The following is a 15,152-nucleotide window of genomic DNA, read 5'->3' as shown; positions in this document are numbered from 1 at the left end:
CCCTCTTGTCCATTAAATAAAAAAAAACAAGTTTTTTTTAACTGCATGTAAGGAGCGACATTAAAACGAACAAAAATTATTCCGTTTATGAAAGGGGGTAGTCCCTCAATGTCCCGCTCTCTACGCTAAAGTTTGACTCTTTCTCACAACTATACTTTTTAAAACAATAAGAAACTTTAGCGTAAAGAGCGAGGCGTTGAGGAGGGGACTACCCCTTTCATATACGGAATAATTTCTGTTCGTTTTAAGTTTTAATGACGCTCCTTACTTGAAGTTAAAAAAAACTGTTTTTTTTATGTAATTTCTGAACGTTTTTAAATTAATGCATGTTTTGATTTGGCTAACCGCACAACGAAATTTGCATATCTTTTTTTGTCTAAATGGCTTTCTCATATTTTCGTTCTGACGATTTTGAAGAAAATGGGGTGGGGGAGGAGGTCTAGTTGCCCTCCAATTTTTGGTAACTTATAAAAGCACCTAGAACTTTGTATATTTGTATTACATATATGAGGGGGTTTGCCCTTTCGTCAATACTTCGCTCTTTACACTAAAGCTTAAATTTTCTCCCGGTTCTTTAAGAATGACCCTAGAATCACCAAGTCCGTAGAATATATAGTTGAAATTACTTTAACGGAAAGAGCGAGGTATTTAGGAGGAGATGAACCCCTCATATGCGTAATAATTTCTGTTCGTTTTATGTTTTAATGCTGCTCCTTACTTTCAGTTGAAAAACTTCTTCATTATTATTTTTTCAGTGTTTTTTTTAATAATGCTAGAAAATCCTATGCCCCTTCATTGAATTTCTTTTCCCCCGTGACAAATTCCTCTAAGTAAAGATCCTTCAACGTAGCTCCCTCCCCTCTACCCCCCCCCCCCCTCAGCCAAAACCCCTCAACCGTTGACTTTTAATTAAAAGGAATAGTTGTGGGAAAAGTCAAGTCATGGCCAATTGTAGAAAAAGCCAAGACAGATTGTCCAATTAAGTGGGCATCAGGTCAAGGTAAACACTGATCAAAGTTTATAACTTGTAGCCCCTCCCCGGGAACTATGGGGGAGTAAGTCGTCCCCAAAGACATCTTATTATGTTTTTTGACTATGCTTAAGAAAATGGCTATCTCAAAATTTTGATCTGTTGACTTTGAGAAAAAAAATGAAAGTGGGAGGGGGCCTAGGTGCCCTCCAATTTTTGGTCGCTTAAAAAGGGCACTGGAACTTTTCATTTTCATTAAAATGAGCCCTCTTGCGACACCCTAGGACCAATGGGTCGATACAATCACCCCTGGGAAAAAGAAACAAAAAACAAATAAACACGCACCCTTGATCAGTCTTCTGGCAAAACAATTCTATGACTTTTAGGGCGTGTTTCCCCCTTTTTTCCAAAATAAGACAAATTTTCTCAGGCTCTTATCTTTTGATGGGTAGGACTAAATTTAATTAAAATCCGATTCTTTTGACGTATTTATTAGTATCAAAATTTCGTTTTTTAGACTTTCGTTTACTATTGAGCCGGGTCGCTGTTTTGTTTTTCTATGGTTCTTTTCATTTTTTTTTAGAAAGGTGCTGCTTGGAGAACAAGATAAAGATAATTTGTCAAATGGATCGAAAATTTCAGAAGAATTTTCAGCAAATCCTGGCATAGACGATTCAAATAAATTGGGAAACGGTAGTGGTTCTTACGGTGTTGATTGCCCCGATACGAATACTGAGATAGACTTATCTGGAATTCCAGATGGAAACTGCATTGTGAATCTAAGGTATTTCCTTGCTGAAGTAATTTCAGCATTCAGACACAAAATCAGTTGCGATCACGGAAAATTGATTATAAAGCAATTAGAAAAGAAAAGCCTGAAAACTGAACTGAAAGTTAAGTGTAATAAGTGTAACTGGGAAAAGAGGATTAAAGGTGAACCAGAATGTCCAGCAACAAGCGTAAAAGAATATCTTCAAGTTTTACGGACCAGACACAGGTTGCTTTTTCCGAAAAAAAATCAAGTCTTAAAGGCTGCTTGAATTCGAAGGCTGTTTGGGGAGCCATGGGTAGTGGAGGAGGGTATTCTACACTGTGTGAATTCTTCGGGGTGCTTGGAGTGAAACCAATGTCACGAATAGTTTATTCCCGTATTGAAAGGCAGCTTGGTAATGCTTGGATGAATAGTTTATCGGAAATTTTGCTAGAAAATGGACGAGAGGCCTTAAAATCAGCCATTCATGATGATAGGTATAAGGAGGACTCATACTGGACAAAAGTGATATGTGATGGAGGCTGGAATAAGCGTAGCAAAGGACACGATTATTCGGCCAAAGGATGTGTTGCAGTTATCATAGATGCATTTACGAAAAAACTGTTATATGTTGGCATAAAAAATAAATACTGTTATATATGTTTTTCTTCTGCAAACGCCAAAGTAATTCCCAAAGATCATTTCTGCTTTCTGAATTATAACGGAAATTCAAGGAGCATGGAAACAGATATTCTAGTTGAAGGCTTTCGTTCCAGTGAGGAGATGCACGGATTACAGTTTTTAGAGTTTATCGGTGACGGTGATTCCAGTGTTTTTTATAAGCTAAAACAAAGTGTTTCCTACGGTTCCAACATACGGAAACATGAATGTGCAAATCACGTCACAAAAAACTATACAGCCCATCTATATAATTTGTGCAAAAATAAAAAAGGTTTGTACACAAAATGTCTTCCCCGAGGAATTATCCAGCAACTGACAAAAAATTTAAGGGGTGCGATAAAAATAAATTCTGAAAATAATGGAACAGCAGAAGAATTGAAAATCTTGTTAAAAAGAGGTCCGTACCATGTTTTCGGAAACCACACAAAATGTGATTCTGGATGTCCTAAGATTGCTGAATTGACCGTGAATAGTAAAATAGAAGATCGGTGGAATAATTTTCCCCTGCACGTGTTTGAAGATGTTATGACAGAGGTCGATATTGTGTGTCGAAAAGCAGAGCAGCTTCGAAATGACGCAACTACAAACTTAGCTGAAAGCTACATGTCAGTTGTTGCTAAATTCATCGGAGGAAAGCAAATAAGCCGGTCTAAACGAGGTTCATATCATGCAAGAGTTCATGGAGCAAGTCTTGCTTATAATTCAGGTCCAAAATGGCATCAATTAGCTTGGAAAAATATTTTTGGGCTTAGTCCTTCTAGCGTAACAAAAAAATATTGTAATAAAACGGCTAAACTCCGTGTAATATCTAAACGTAATTTGACCAGTTATTATAGTGCTCTTGGAGGAAAACACGTTGCTAAGTTAAAAAATAGAAACTATAACTTTGGTAATCGTGACTATGGACCAAATTGCAATAAGCCAGACATGACTTCTGATGAAATGAATTTGGCCATACAAAAATATACTGACGAGAATTTAAAATTGGATTTTGCCAGTATAAGCTGTTTGTTCAACAGTACCAAGGGCCAATCCAAAAATGACACTTGGGTTGAAGAAAGATCTAAGAGAATAACTAGTAGTTACTTCCACAGAATTGCAACCAGAAAAAACAGCACCAGAGTTGCCCCAATTGTTAAGCAAATTCGAAACTTGGGACCTAGATTCTGCTCTGCCCTAATGAAAAAGGGCTTAGATTTAGAAGTAGTGGCACTAGAAGCATATGAAAACAAATTCAACTTAAAAGTCGTAAAGGGAGATCAAATAGGACTCAGTGTGCATCCACAGTATCAGTATCTTGCTGCATCTGTAGATGGGCTGCTCCCTAATGGCACACCTATAGAGATAAAAACGGTGCATAATATACCAGAGTTCAAAACCATTTATGATGTGGCCCAGTCAAAAAATTTAGTTAAAGCATTTTTTCTTGAATTATCCAGTGAAGGTCTTCAGCTAAAAAAAATCACAGGTATTTCGCCCAGATACAAGGCCAACTCGAGATACTGGATAAAATGGTATGCCACTTAATAGTTTATAACTCTATTGAGGATTGGGAAATAATTACAGTTCACCGATCGAAAGACTACTGGGAAAAAATATTTCCGAAGCTTGAAGCCTTCTGGAATGAATCCTTACTTCCTGAAATTTTAGACTCAAGGGTTGCAAGGAATATGGAAATCAGAGAACCTGTGTCTGTAAAATGTACAACAGCCCACCAACCGAAGGACTCAAGCTTGTCTCAAGAAATAAAAAGAGGAAAATAAAGAAGGTTGAGTCGAGTTGAAGTGAACAGCAAGAAAAAAAACGCACAGAAGGGATCGGGGGAGAACAGTGAATTTACCAGGAACTCAATGCATGAAAACAGTGATTTTGAAGAAATAATTTGGTCTGATTTGGAATAGATAAATCTTCGTGTTTGATAAATAAAAATGTGTTAAAAAATATTGGCAAGGAAAATTATTTTTTCCTCCATAAATTTCTGTCTCATTCTTCGTCAATGTCCAAAAATAATGAAGTTTCTTATCTGGTCTGAAGTATATTAAATACATTTAATACAAACAATTTTAGTTTTTTTCTTATAAATTTCTTGTATGTTACTTGGGCTTAGTATTTGTGATTTTTATAGTTTTTCCTACAATTATTACGTTTTCTGTACAATTCGTTCATTTTTGGTATTTAATTAAAGCGTCTTTAAGTTTCTTTCCGAAATCTTGTGCATCTCGCCCTAACACAAAATAACGTTAATGCCCTAATCTTATTACAAGGAAAATAGCTTTCATCTTATTAATTCCAAAATACTGACAAAAAAAAACCACTATAAAAATCAAGGTGACTGGAAAGATATTGAAAATGAACTGAATGTGTAATGTATAATTATTTAGTGTTTAATATACTAATTACAGGAAACATCAACAATTAAGGTTTACAGATTCTATTTAGCGACAATTTTTTATTTTGGTTTACGGTTAGAACGGAACTCTAGTCGAACTCCTATGGGCAGTAATTTGTGTCCTTTTTGGTTTAACTTTAGCACTCATTTTAATTTTTAATCGTTTAGGATTTAATTATTTGTATATAGCAGTACCCATTTCTTTTATGTTTGGTATAATTATTTATTTTTATTTCTCTTCATTTTCAGTCAATTATGCATAGACAGTAATGTTTGACCGTTTCACATTTAGATCATTGAAGGATTTTATTTTCTGTCCGTCTGTTTCAAATGGCTCTAAAATTTTCAATTACTTAACTCACTAGCCTAATTGTATAATGTACATTCCCAGATTGCTATGAAATCACGATCTTGTATCAGACTTAGCAGACATCTGCCATGCTTGGGATACTTATGTCATGCTTGGCACAGATCATTCACTCTTAGTATTGTTCTCACAGTTCCGCTATGCTTGGCACACTTCTGCCATGCTTGGTACTAGCCACCTGAGGTATATGATTTCTGAGAGTGAAAAACCTCTCAAACATTCATCCTTTTTCTTTGGGTAGTTTACTTTTGCATGTGCGGACTGTTTGTTTTCGTTGTTGTATTTTAATGGGGGCAGATACGATGGACAAGGGTTTTTAAATTCCTTTTGGGAAATCCCAAACTTTTTACTGTTATCGCTTTTCTTCTATTTCAATAAAAATTCTTTTTTATGTGCTTTAACCCGTATGCGCCTGAGAGGCTATATTTCTTCCAAAATAAGTTCATTAGTACGGGTATGCATTGAGTTTTTCGTTTTACACAAACTTTTCCTCTTGTTATCTTCCCAATAAATTAGTTTTATTTCCATCAATTCTGTTTATGTGCTACTTTTTCATAGTAAATTTATGATGGAATGGCGGATTAGTCTTCTTAGTTATTTAGCAGGATGAGATTGAGGAGCACAAAAACACAAACGTACGCAAACACAGGAACAAGTCTACACACACACATCAAATTACCAATTACGCACTTATTGTTTGATGCAAGCTGTGCTAGAGTTTTGTTCGCAGGAATTCTTCAATTCAATTCAATCATATATATTTAAATAAAAACACCTAATTACATGTACATAATCTTCCAGGAAAGCACAAAAGTGCTTGACTAGGGCAGAAACTTAACTAAAGAATAATTAAACAATCAACTAACAGAAACAACGAATCAACTGGATTTATCAAAAAAGAAAAAAAAGAGAAAAAAGGGGAGTGACGAAGAGAAAGAAAAGAAAAAAAAGAAAATAAAAGAAAAGATCGAAAAGAGGAGGACCGCATGATATTCAAATCTAAACAGTATTTCTGGAACGACCCTTCACTGCTCGCTTGAAGGTAGTAAGGTTATTTGAGTTCCGGATTTCCAAGGGAATTGAATTCCAGATAGCTGGTGCATATCCGTAGAAAGTCCTTTGCGAAAGCCAAGTTGGGTATCGCACAGAAGATTCTACTCCTGGAGGTAATCATACATTCTTTCATGGACTACTTTCTCATAAATCTTCGAAAAAAAGGTAAAATAGAAATGGATCGGCAATTACTCGGTTCATTTTTTGACTTCCCTTTGTGAAGGGGTAGCACTCAGGCTAATTTAAGTCTTTCTGGAAAAGTTCCCTCTTCAAGTGATAAATTAATCAGATGAGTCAAAATAGAAATAACAATTGTTTTTGTTGCTTTAACGATACTTCATCTACTCCACAGGATTGTTATTTCATACACATAATTATTTCATTTATTTCATTTTCATCACAATTTGTAAAAAGGAATTCAGAAGTAACATGACGAGGTTTAAGTTTGGGGACTGGTGGACTTCGAGAACTGAAGATTAAAAGAAAATAGCCAGGTGGGTGTTTCACCCACCTGGCTAACTGCTTGCAATTCTCAATACCCAAGGGTTCTCCCAATAGCCAAACAATTTTCATTTCCAAACGGACTCGGTTGAGGTTCAGGTTTGGGAGAGTTCACGCTTTACATTTCAAAACAGACACCCATCTCGAAAATAAAAGATTTGTCTACTTTTCGTACAAGTTCTACCATTTGCATTCAATGCACATCGAATCAAAATCTCTGAGCGAAAAAATATAGGATTACCCTTTAAATTGATGTGCAAAAGAAAACACTATTTTTAGCTCAGCAGTGGGTATATTTTCTTTTACATAACCTGTTCATTTAAATTAATCTCCGTAGAATCTAACGTGCTTTTACTAAACAAACATCTTTTGTTTTTTTCTCCCACTTGTTTATGTTTTTGTCAAGTCTCATAAACGAGTTTGCTATCGAATAGATACTAGCAGTGGCGTTATTAAGATTCTTAGAATCTGTTTCAGAAATTGGGCGGGAACAAAAAAGACCATTAGCCTTAATTTAGTATAACTTGCGAATGGAGCAACGGATCCGAATGAAAGCTAGACCAAAGATGCCTAATATCAGGGCTCATATCAAGTTCTGGTATTACGAACCCTAGCTCAAATAGGGCGAGTGGCAGGGGGTTTTAAGTTTTAAGGAAGTTTGAGTTTTTCTTTAATTTAGTATGGCCTATAACTTATGAATGGACTGACAAATCTGAAGTCAGATTCGTCTGAATACCTGAATTTGCCGGAATGAATTTAACAAAATACCACTGCATTGGATACAGCTAGAATTACCCAGACTTGTTTATTGCAGACAACATTTAGATGGGTAAAGATTTATAGCTTCAGTTGTTTTACCAATAATATGCTCCTGAAGCTGATGAAATGGTAGAAATCTGGTTAAGTTGACAAGATGACAAATCTTTGACACTAATGTCAGAAATATAAGCCCAAATTGACCACAGTGTGCAACATTTAGCACAAAACAAAGAATGTTAGCTCACTGTCGACCAGCGAACTGTGAAATAATTTCAATTTTTTTATTATATAACTTTGAAACAAAATTAAACCAAGTGATAATCATGCTATAATTTTTTTGGTCATAAACGAATACCTTATTTCACATCCAAAAATTGGACATGGAGCTATATCTGAGTTTACTCTAAATCCAAAGGCGATATTTTCTTGTACATTTCCAAAGCACACGCACGAAAAATTTTCGTGTCAAAGGTAAAATATTTGAAAAACAAGAGCTAAGAGCTCATATAGCACTTGTGACGAGGCATGAAGAGCTAAGAGCCAAGAGATCATATGGTATGAGCTCTAACAAAATTCTATGAATCAATAGATTGATTTAAAAAGGAAAATAAGAGGCTTAATGACGGTCAGGATTTAAAATAAGAGCTCTGAGTCACGATGTCCTTCTAAATATCAAAATTCATTAAGATCCGATCACCCACTCGTAAGTTATAAATACCTAATTTTTCTAATTTGTCCTCTCCCTTTAGCCCCCCAGAGGGTCGAATCTTGGAAAACGACTTTATCAAGTCAAATTGTGCAGCTCCCTGACACGCCTACCAATTTTCATCGTCCTAGCACGTCCAGAAGCACCAAACTCGCCAAATCACTGAACCCCTCCCCCCAACTCCTCCAAAGAGAGCGAATCCAGTACGATTCTGTCAATCACGTATCAAGGACATTTGTTTATTCTATCCACCAAGCTTCATCTCGATTCCTCCACTCCAAGTGTTTTTCCAAGATTTCCCCCTCCAATTCCCCCCAATGTCAAAAGATCTGGTCGGGATTTGAAATAAGAGCTCTGAGACATGAATTCCTTCTAAAAATCAAATTTTATTGAGATCCGATCATCGATTCGTAAGATAAAAATACCCCAATTTTCACGTTTTCCAAGAATTCCGGTTTCCCCCTCCAACTCCCCCCAATGTCACATGATCTGGTCGGAACTTAAAATTAGAACTTTAAAGCACAAGATCCTTCTAAATATCAAATTTCATTGAGATCCGATCACCCGTTTGTAAGTAAAAAATACCTTATTTTTTCTAATTTTTCAGAATTACTCCCTCCCCCAACTATCCCAAAGAGAGTGGATCCGTTCCGGTTATGTCAGTCATGTATCTAGGACTTGTGATTATTTTTCCCACCAAGTTTCATCCCGATCCCTCCACTCTAAGTGTTTTCCAAGTTTTAGGTTTCCCCCTCCCAACCCCCCCCCCCCAATGTCACCAGATCGAGTCGAGATTTAAAATAAGAGCTCTGAGACATGATATCCTTCTAAATATCAAATTTCATTGAGATCTGATCACGCGTTCGTAAGTTAAAAATACCTCATTTTTTCTAATTTTTCAGAAATAACCCCCCCCCCCCAACTACCCCAAAGAGAGCGGATCCGTTCCGTTTATGTCAATCATGTATCTAGGGCTTGTGTTTATTTTTCCCACCAAGTTTCATCCCGATCCCTCCACTCTTAAGTGTTTTCCAAGTTTTAGGTTTCCCCCTCCCAAATCGCCCCCAATGTCACCAGATCCGGTCGGGATTTAAAATAAGAGCTCTAAGACACGATATCCTTCTGAACATCAAATTTCATTGAGATCCGATCACCAAGTTAAAAATACCTCATTTTTTCTAATTTTTCAGAATTACCCCCCCCCCCCCAACTACCCCAAAGAGAGCGGATCCGTTCCGATTATGTGAATCATGTATCTGGGACTTGTGGTTATTTTTTCCATCAAGTTTCATCCCGATCCCTCCAATCTAAGTGTTTTCCAAGATTTTAGGTTTCCCCCCTCAACTCCCCCCAATGTCATCAGATCCGGTCGAGATTTAAAATAAGAGCTCTGAGACACAATATCATTCCAAACATCAAATTTCATTAAGATCCCATCACCCGCTCATAAGTTAAAAATACTTCATTTTTTATATTTTTTCCGAATTAACCGGCCCCCCTCTCCCCTCCAGATGGTCAAATCGGGAAAACGACTGTTTCTAATTTAATCTGGTCCGGTCCCTGATACGCTTGCCAAATTTCATCGTCCTAGCTTACCTGGAAGTGCCTAAAGTAGCAAAACCGGGACCGACAGACAGACCGACAGAATTTGCGATTGCTATATGTCACTTGGTTAATACCAAGTGCCATAACAAGTACATTGTCAGTATCTTAAGTAATAAGTATTTCGTAGTCTTACGTAAGTATCAAGTAATAAGTACACCCTAGAGTTTTTACTTAAGTACTAGTAATGAAAATTTTTACTTAAGTAGTACTCTAAGTAAAAGTACTCCGAGTAAGTGACAGCACTGGTTCAAATGATTAGTACGTGTGCTGTTAATATTTGTTGCAACCATCTCGTATTTATCATTGTAATTTTACCAACATTTGTTTTCTATTCAATGTTAAGATGTTTCTATATTGCTTACATATATTTTTTAATAACAAAGAAAAATAAATTCTGTTGCGGATAGATATAACTTAGCCTTTTCTCTCTCTCTCTCTCTCTCTCTCTCTCTCTCTCTCTCTCTCTCTCTCTCTCTCTCTCTCTCTCTCTCTCTCTCTCTCTCTCTCTCTCCTTCCCTTTCTTGCACTCAAACCGTGTCTCTCTCCTCCTTTCCCCTCCCTCAGTGTCTTGATCTCTCTTTTTCTGCCACTCTCTTTATTATAATGTAGTTTAATAGCAGGAGTTATATTGCATTCTTCTATTTGTAAACGAGTCTTTTCTGTTTACAGACTTATGATGACTCCACGGGTTCAATTCATCACATATCTTCTGGACGTTGTCTTTCGAAGCCAGAAATTAGGGATGTTACGTTACCCGTATTAAAGCGATGTGATGGTTCGAAGGGGCAACACTGGGTGATGAAATCCAAGTTTAAATGGCAAGCCGGTCCTCAGTCGAACCGAGATGAGGAAAACGCTCTGTGATAAATTGAAACATACTGATAGATATGTTAGGCAAATCAAATACATTCCACTGTAGTTGTGTGGGTCTGTTCAGTGCTCACGATAGTCTATGGTGTGTGCCAAGAAAATAGTTCCTCTTAAGGAAACACGCCATTTAGTGAGATCAATTTGTTGTTGATATTTTAATTTAGGGCTAAATTAAAAATGGCTGATTTATTTATGTGTGATATTTTTTTTTTGAATTTTTTATTGAAATGTATTTTCTTTTGAGAGTTGAGAGAAGTTGAATTATGCAGATATTTGGTAGCTTTTATTGTGTACTTATTGCTTGATATGCTCTTTTCTGGATATATAACAACCTCAAAAATTGTATAAAATTGATAAAACTTTATGGTAACTTAAATTTTGTTGAAAGTGAATTTTATTCCAACAAAATGGATATCTTGGAGAGAAATTTGATGAAAATTTTATTTTGTGGAAAATAATAAAGTAATACCTTGAAATTTGGTTAATGAAATTGATCTAATCTCACTATACTTCCTTGTGAAAACTTTTTTTGTTACTAGCTCATTGAAATTTCAAAAATTTGCATTAATTGATAAAAATTTATGAAAGCCTAAGTTTTGTTGAGGATGAGTTTTCTTCCAACAAAACCGGTATTATGGGAGAAAATTGCCGAAAATTTCATTTTTTAAAAAATATTAAAGCAAGAATGTGAAATTTGGCTAATGAGACTGATTTAACGTCACTGTACTTCCGTGTGATAACTTTTTTTTGTAACTAGCTCATTGAAATTTCAAAAGTTGCATTGATTGGTAAAACTTTATGAAAATTCAAATTTTATTGAAAGCTAATTTTTCTACCTAAAAAACGAGTATTAGGAAAAAAAAGTTTATGGAAAATTCTATTTTGCAAAAAAAATAAAGAAAGAAGCTTGGAGTTTGGTTAACGTCACCTATTGAAAGATACCAAATATTCTGTTTTGTTCTTATGAACTTTAAAACAGGACGTTGCCGAGTGAATAGGCAAATGCCTTAATTGAAGATAATCGTCTTCATATTACAAGCAAACCTTTAAAAAAATATTTTTGCATGAGATTACAGGATAGACTGTATTTTAAATACAGTATTTTGAGGGCCGGTAATTTTTTGTTCGATTAGTGGTCATAGATTTACCGTCACTGTATATTCATGTGAACTTTTTATCTTACTTCATTTATTCTTTTGTTTTATAACATCGGATTTTCTAGCAGCAACAAAAGTCACCATTACTAATGAAGAAGACAATAATTATCATTTTGGGGATATTTCCTTCTTTTTCTGAAAATATGACTAATTATCTCAGACTCACAACTTTTTATGAGTAATTTTAAACTTGGTGAATTATACATATTTGTAATCACATAAAAAGTAAATTCTTTTGATGTATATATTGTTTGGAATTGTTTTTTATAGTTCTGGCTATTATTAGCATGAGTAGCTCTTTACTCACAGTTCGTCATCGCGAGTTTGTTTCATCAGCTCAATTCTTTTCAGCCTTTTGTATGTTTGGTAGTTGCTGACTAAATACTTATACAGCTTTTGTAAATTAGTAGATTTTCACAGCATGCCAAACCCACGAATAAGGGATGTTTTAGCTTTCATGTAAACCATCGGCACTCTGAACTGTGAATGGGAAATTTTTCTGATGAAAAAGCTCATGAAATTTTATTTTAGCAAACACCTTGAAGGGAGGTTTAAGTATACGAGACAGGAATATCTACTGTTATTTTTGATTTCTAGAAATTAATTCCTATCATTAATATAGGTTATACAAAAAAAGGAAAAGAGCTGTATTTACTCTCTGGTTGTGTGTTAGTGTGCAACAAAGTGATGAACTAACTGAGTAAAGCGAAGTTTTACCTGAGGTAAAACTTGTGAACCAAATGAGTGCATCACCTTTGGATTCAATGAGTGCATGACTCGGTATCTAGGTATCGGTGTGTATATCTGAGCGTAGATATATCCTGTCAAAAGCTTGTCACATTTTAACGAGATGTGTACAAAGTAAGATGCACAAGTGTATGAGAAAACTTGGTACGTTTTATCGAAGGGTCATAGCCCTTCTTACTAGTAAAATTCTTACTAGTAAAATACTTACTGTATAACTCCTACATGAAAAAAAAGATGAGATGAATATTTGCTATCTTAATATAAAGCCTTGATTCAGTATGAATGAAACTACCCTGCTTCCAGACGGGCTCGGATTGAAACTATTCCATGATTTTTCAAAAAGGAAAAATAAACTGGCTAACAAGAAATCATTAGTTCCTACAGAACTATGCTATCCAAAACTGTGTTTTACATTTCAACAATTTGTGTCAAAATCCTGTAACACCACGATTTGAATTTGTGCTATAGTTTGCATGCCTATAGCCAAGATTTCCTTTGTTTGTAGCTAATCCTCTTCCTTTTTTGGACCACGAAAAAACTAAACGAGCATCACAGATCTAAACAAAGGGTATCAAAAGGATTATCAATTCATTTGAGTTTTGAGCCAAAGAAAACAACCATTTTTGCCCCCCCCCCCCCCCTGTCCTCTAATAGGTTATATTTGTAATGTCGTGCATGAATTACTTGTATTAATGTATATTCTCGGGCTTCTGATAAAAGATACGAATATTTCAGTTTCACGTGTAGAAATATTTTTTAAAGGGAAAGTGAGGTCGGAAAAGAATCATTGTATTTTATGCGAAAGAAATGATAGATGAAAAAAAAACCTCTTATTTTAACGTAGCTTCCACTCTACAAATTGTAAAAAAGAGTAGATTGAACAAACTGCAGTAGGAGTTTTCTTTTGATGCGAGTCTTGTCTTGTCTTGTCATTTCTTTTCTATTTTTTTATTTGCCACGGTTTGATTGTTTCCTCAAATTGTAGTCTTTATTCTTTTTATGTTTTGCTTTCCTTTGCAAAATAAATTTTGAATGCGAAATCAGAATATTATTTTTTTATGTCTTGATTTTATTTTTGCCATTATATCCTTTTTTGTGAAATTGTATAGCTTTATGATGAAAACTAAAATCCTTTGTCCTTATTCTTGAATAGAAAAACTCTACTTTTTCTAGAAACTTTCCAAATATACAAATATACCGAATAAATATTTTTAGCTGGGCGATTAAAAACTTAATGAAATATTCGTTGCCAAAAGCTACAATCTGTTAAATTAATTAACGTGGTGGTCGGCCTACTGGTTAGCAATCAATAAACGCGACGAGTAGTTAATTAATTTAATTTATCAGTTTGGCAACTAATTTTTTAATTAAGGTGGTAATTACCTGACTTGCTTGCAAAAATGTTTTGTTGATGCATGGAAATATCCCTGTCGCTAAACAATTTTATCGACAAATCGGCAAATTAAGTACATTATTTTATACCGATTGTTAGTTGAAAAGTAGTTCCTCTCAAAATTTAAGAATAGTAAAAAAAGGATACTGTAGTGGAATTTAAGTACCTAGCGATGGTTCTCATCTCCGTTTCCTGGTCCTTCAGCCAGGAAATGCGATGGAGAGTAGGGGCTGGGAGTCAGGAATTCTGTGACACATCTTTCCTGTTCACCTTCCCTGGGTTTCTCCAGGTACTCATTTGGAGCTGGATTGACTCTGGATAAGCTTACTGAGTTATGCCACTTACCTTTGCTCCAAACCAAATAATCAGTGACACCAGGGCTCGAACCCCCATCCCGAAGGACATATGATTACGAGTCTAGCATGCCAAACATTCAACTAGAGTTGTTTAAGAATGGCACCATATAAATTAAACAAAAGATTTGAAACATCATTTAAGACTTCAAAACAAGTAAACCAGTGCAATTATAATTTCCTAGAAGGGAAAATTTGCAAAATAGTGATTTGAATTTGTGTTCAAAGTCCGTCAGTAACATTTCCCTTTGCAATTGATATTCACCAACAATTTTTTGTTACCTCATGGCACACACTTGTAACATTGGTACTAGCAAGTTTTGCTAGCTTTAGTTTTTACCCGATTTCTAATAAAGACAGTCTGTACTTTTGTATTATTACTGTGCTATTGGTGTTCTTTAGCCACTGTAAGAGGATCATTTCTGATGAATTCTATGATTATGGCAGTTAATTATGATAGAAAGGAACAAAATTTAAATATGCATATTTTATTCAGTTTACCCGATTTCTCGAAAAAAAAAAATCAACAATTATATTAAAAGAGTTGTATTTATATTTAACCGTTTTCTCTACCGTGGTTCTTTTTCAATCAGTGATTGTTTTCTACTAATATCGTTTTTCCTTTTTTCTTTCTACAGTGTTTCTTTTTTACTGTTTATTTGGTTTGGCTGTTCATTGTGAGAGATGCGTGTCTTGTTAATTTTTTTTTCTATTACATTCGTTACATTTTCTTTACTTTTTGGTATATGGTGTCGGAATGTTTTGGCTCTGGATTTTGACATTTATTGTATTTTGTTTATTTTTATGGCAGCTAATATGATAAAATTTGCTCTGGAGCAGAATGTTGAGT

This window comes from Artemia franciscana, chromosome 5 (genome assembly GCF_032884065.1).
Source record: "Artemia franciscana chromosome 5, ASM3288406v1, whole genome shotgun sequence".
Classification (NCBI taxonomy): domain Eukaryota; kingdom Metazoa; phylum Arthropoda; class Branchiopoda; order Anostraca; family Artemiidae; genus Artemia; species Artemia franciscana.
The sequence above is the reverse complement of the archived record's forward strand: the minus strand, read 5'-3'. Positions refer to the sequence as shown.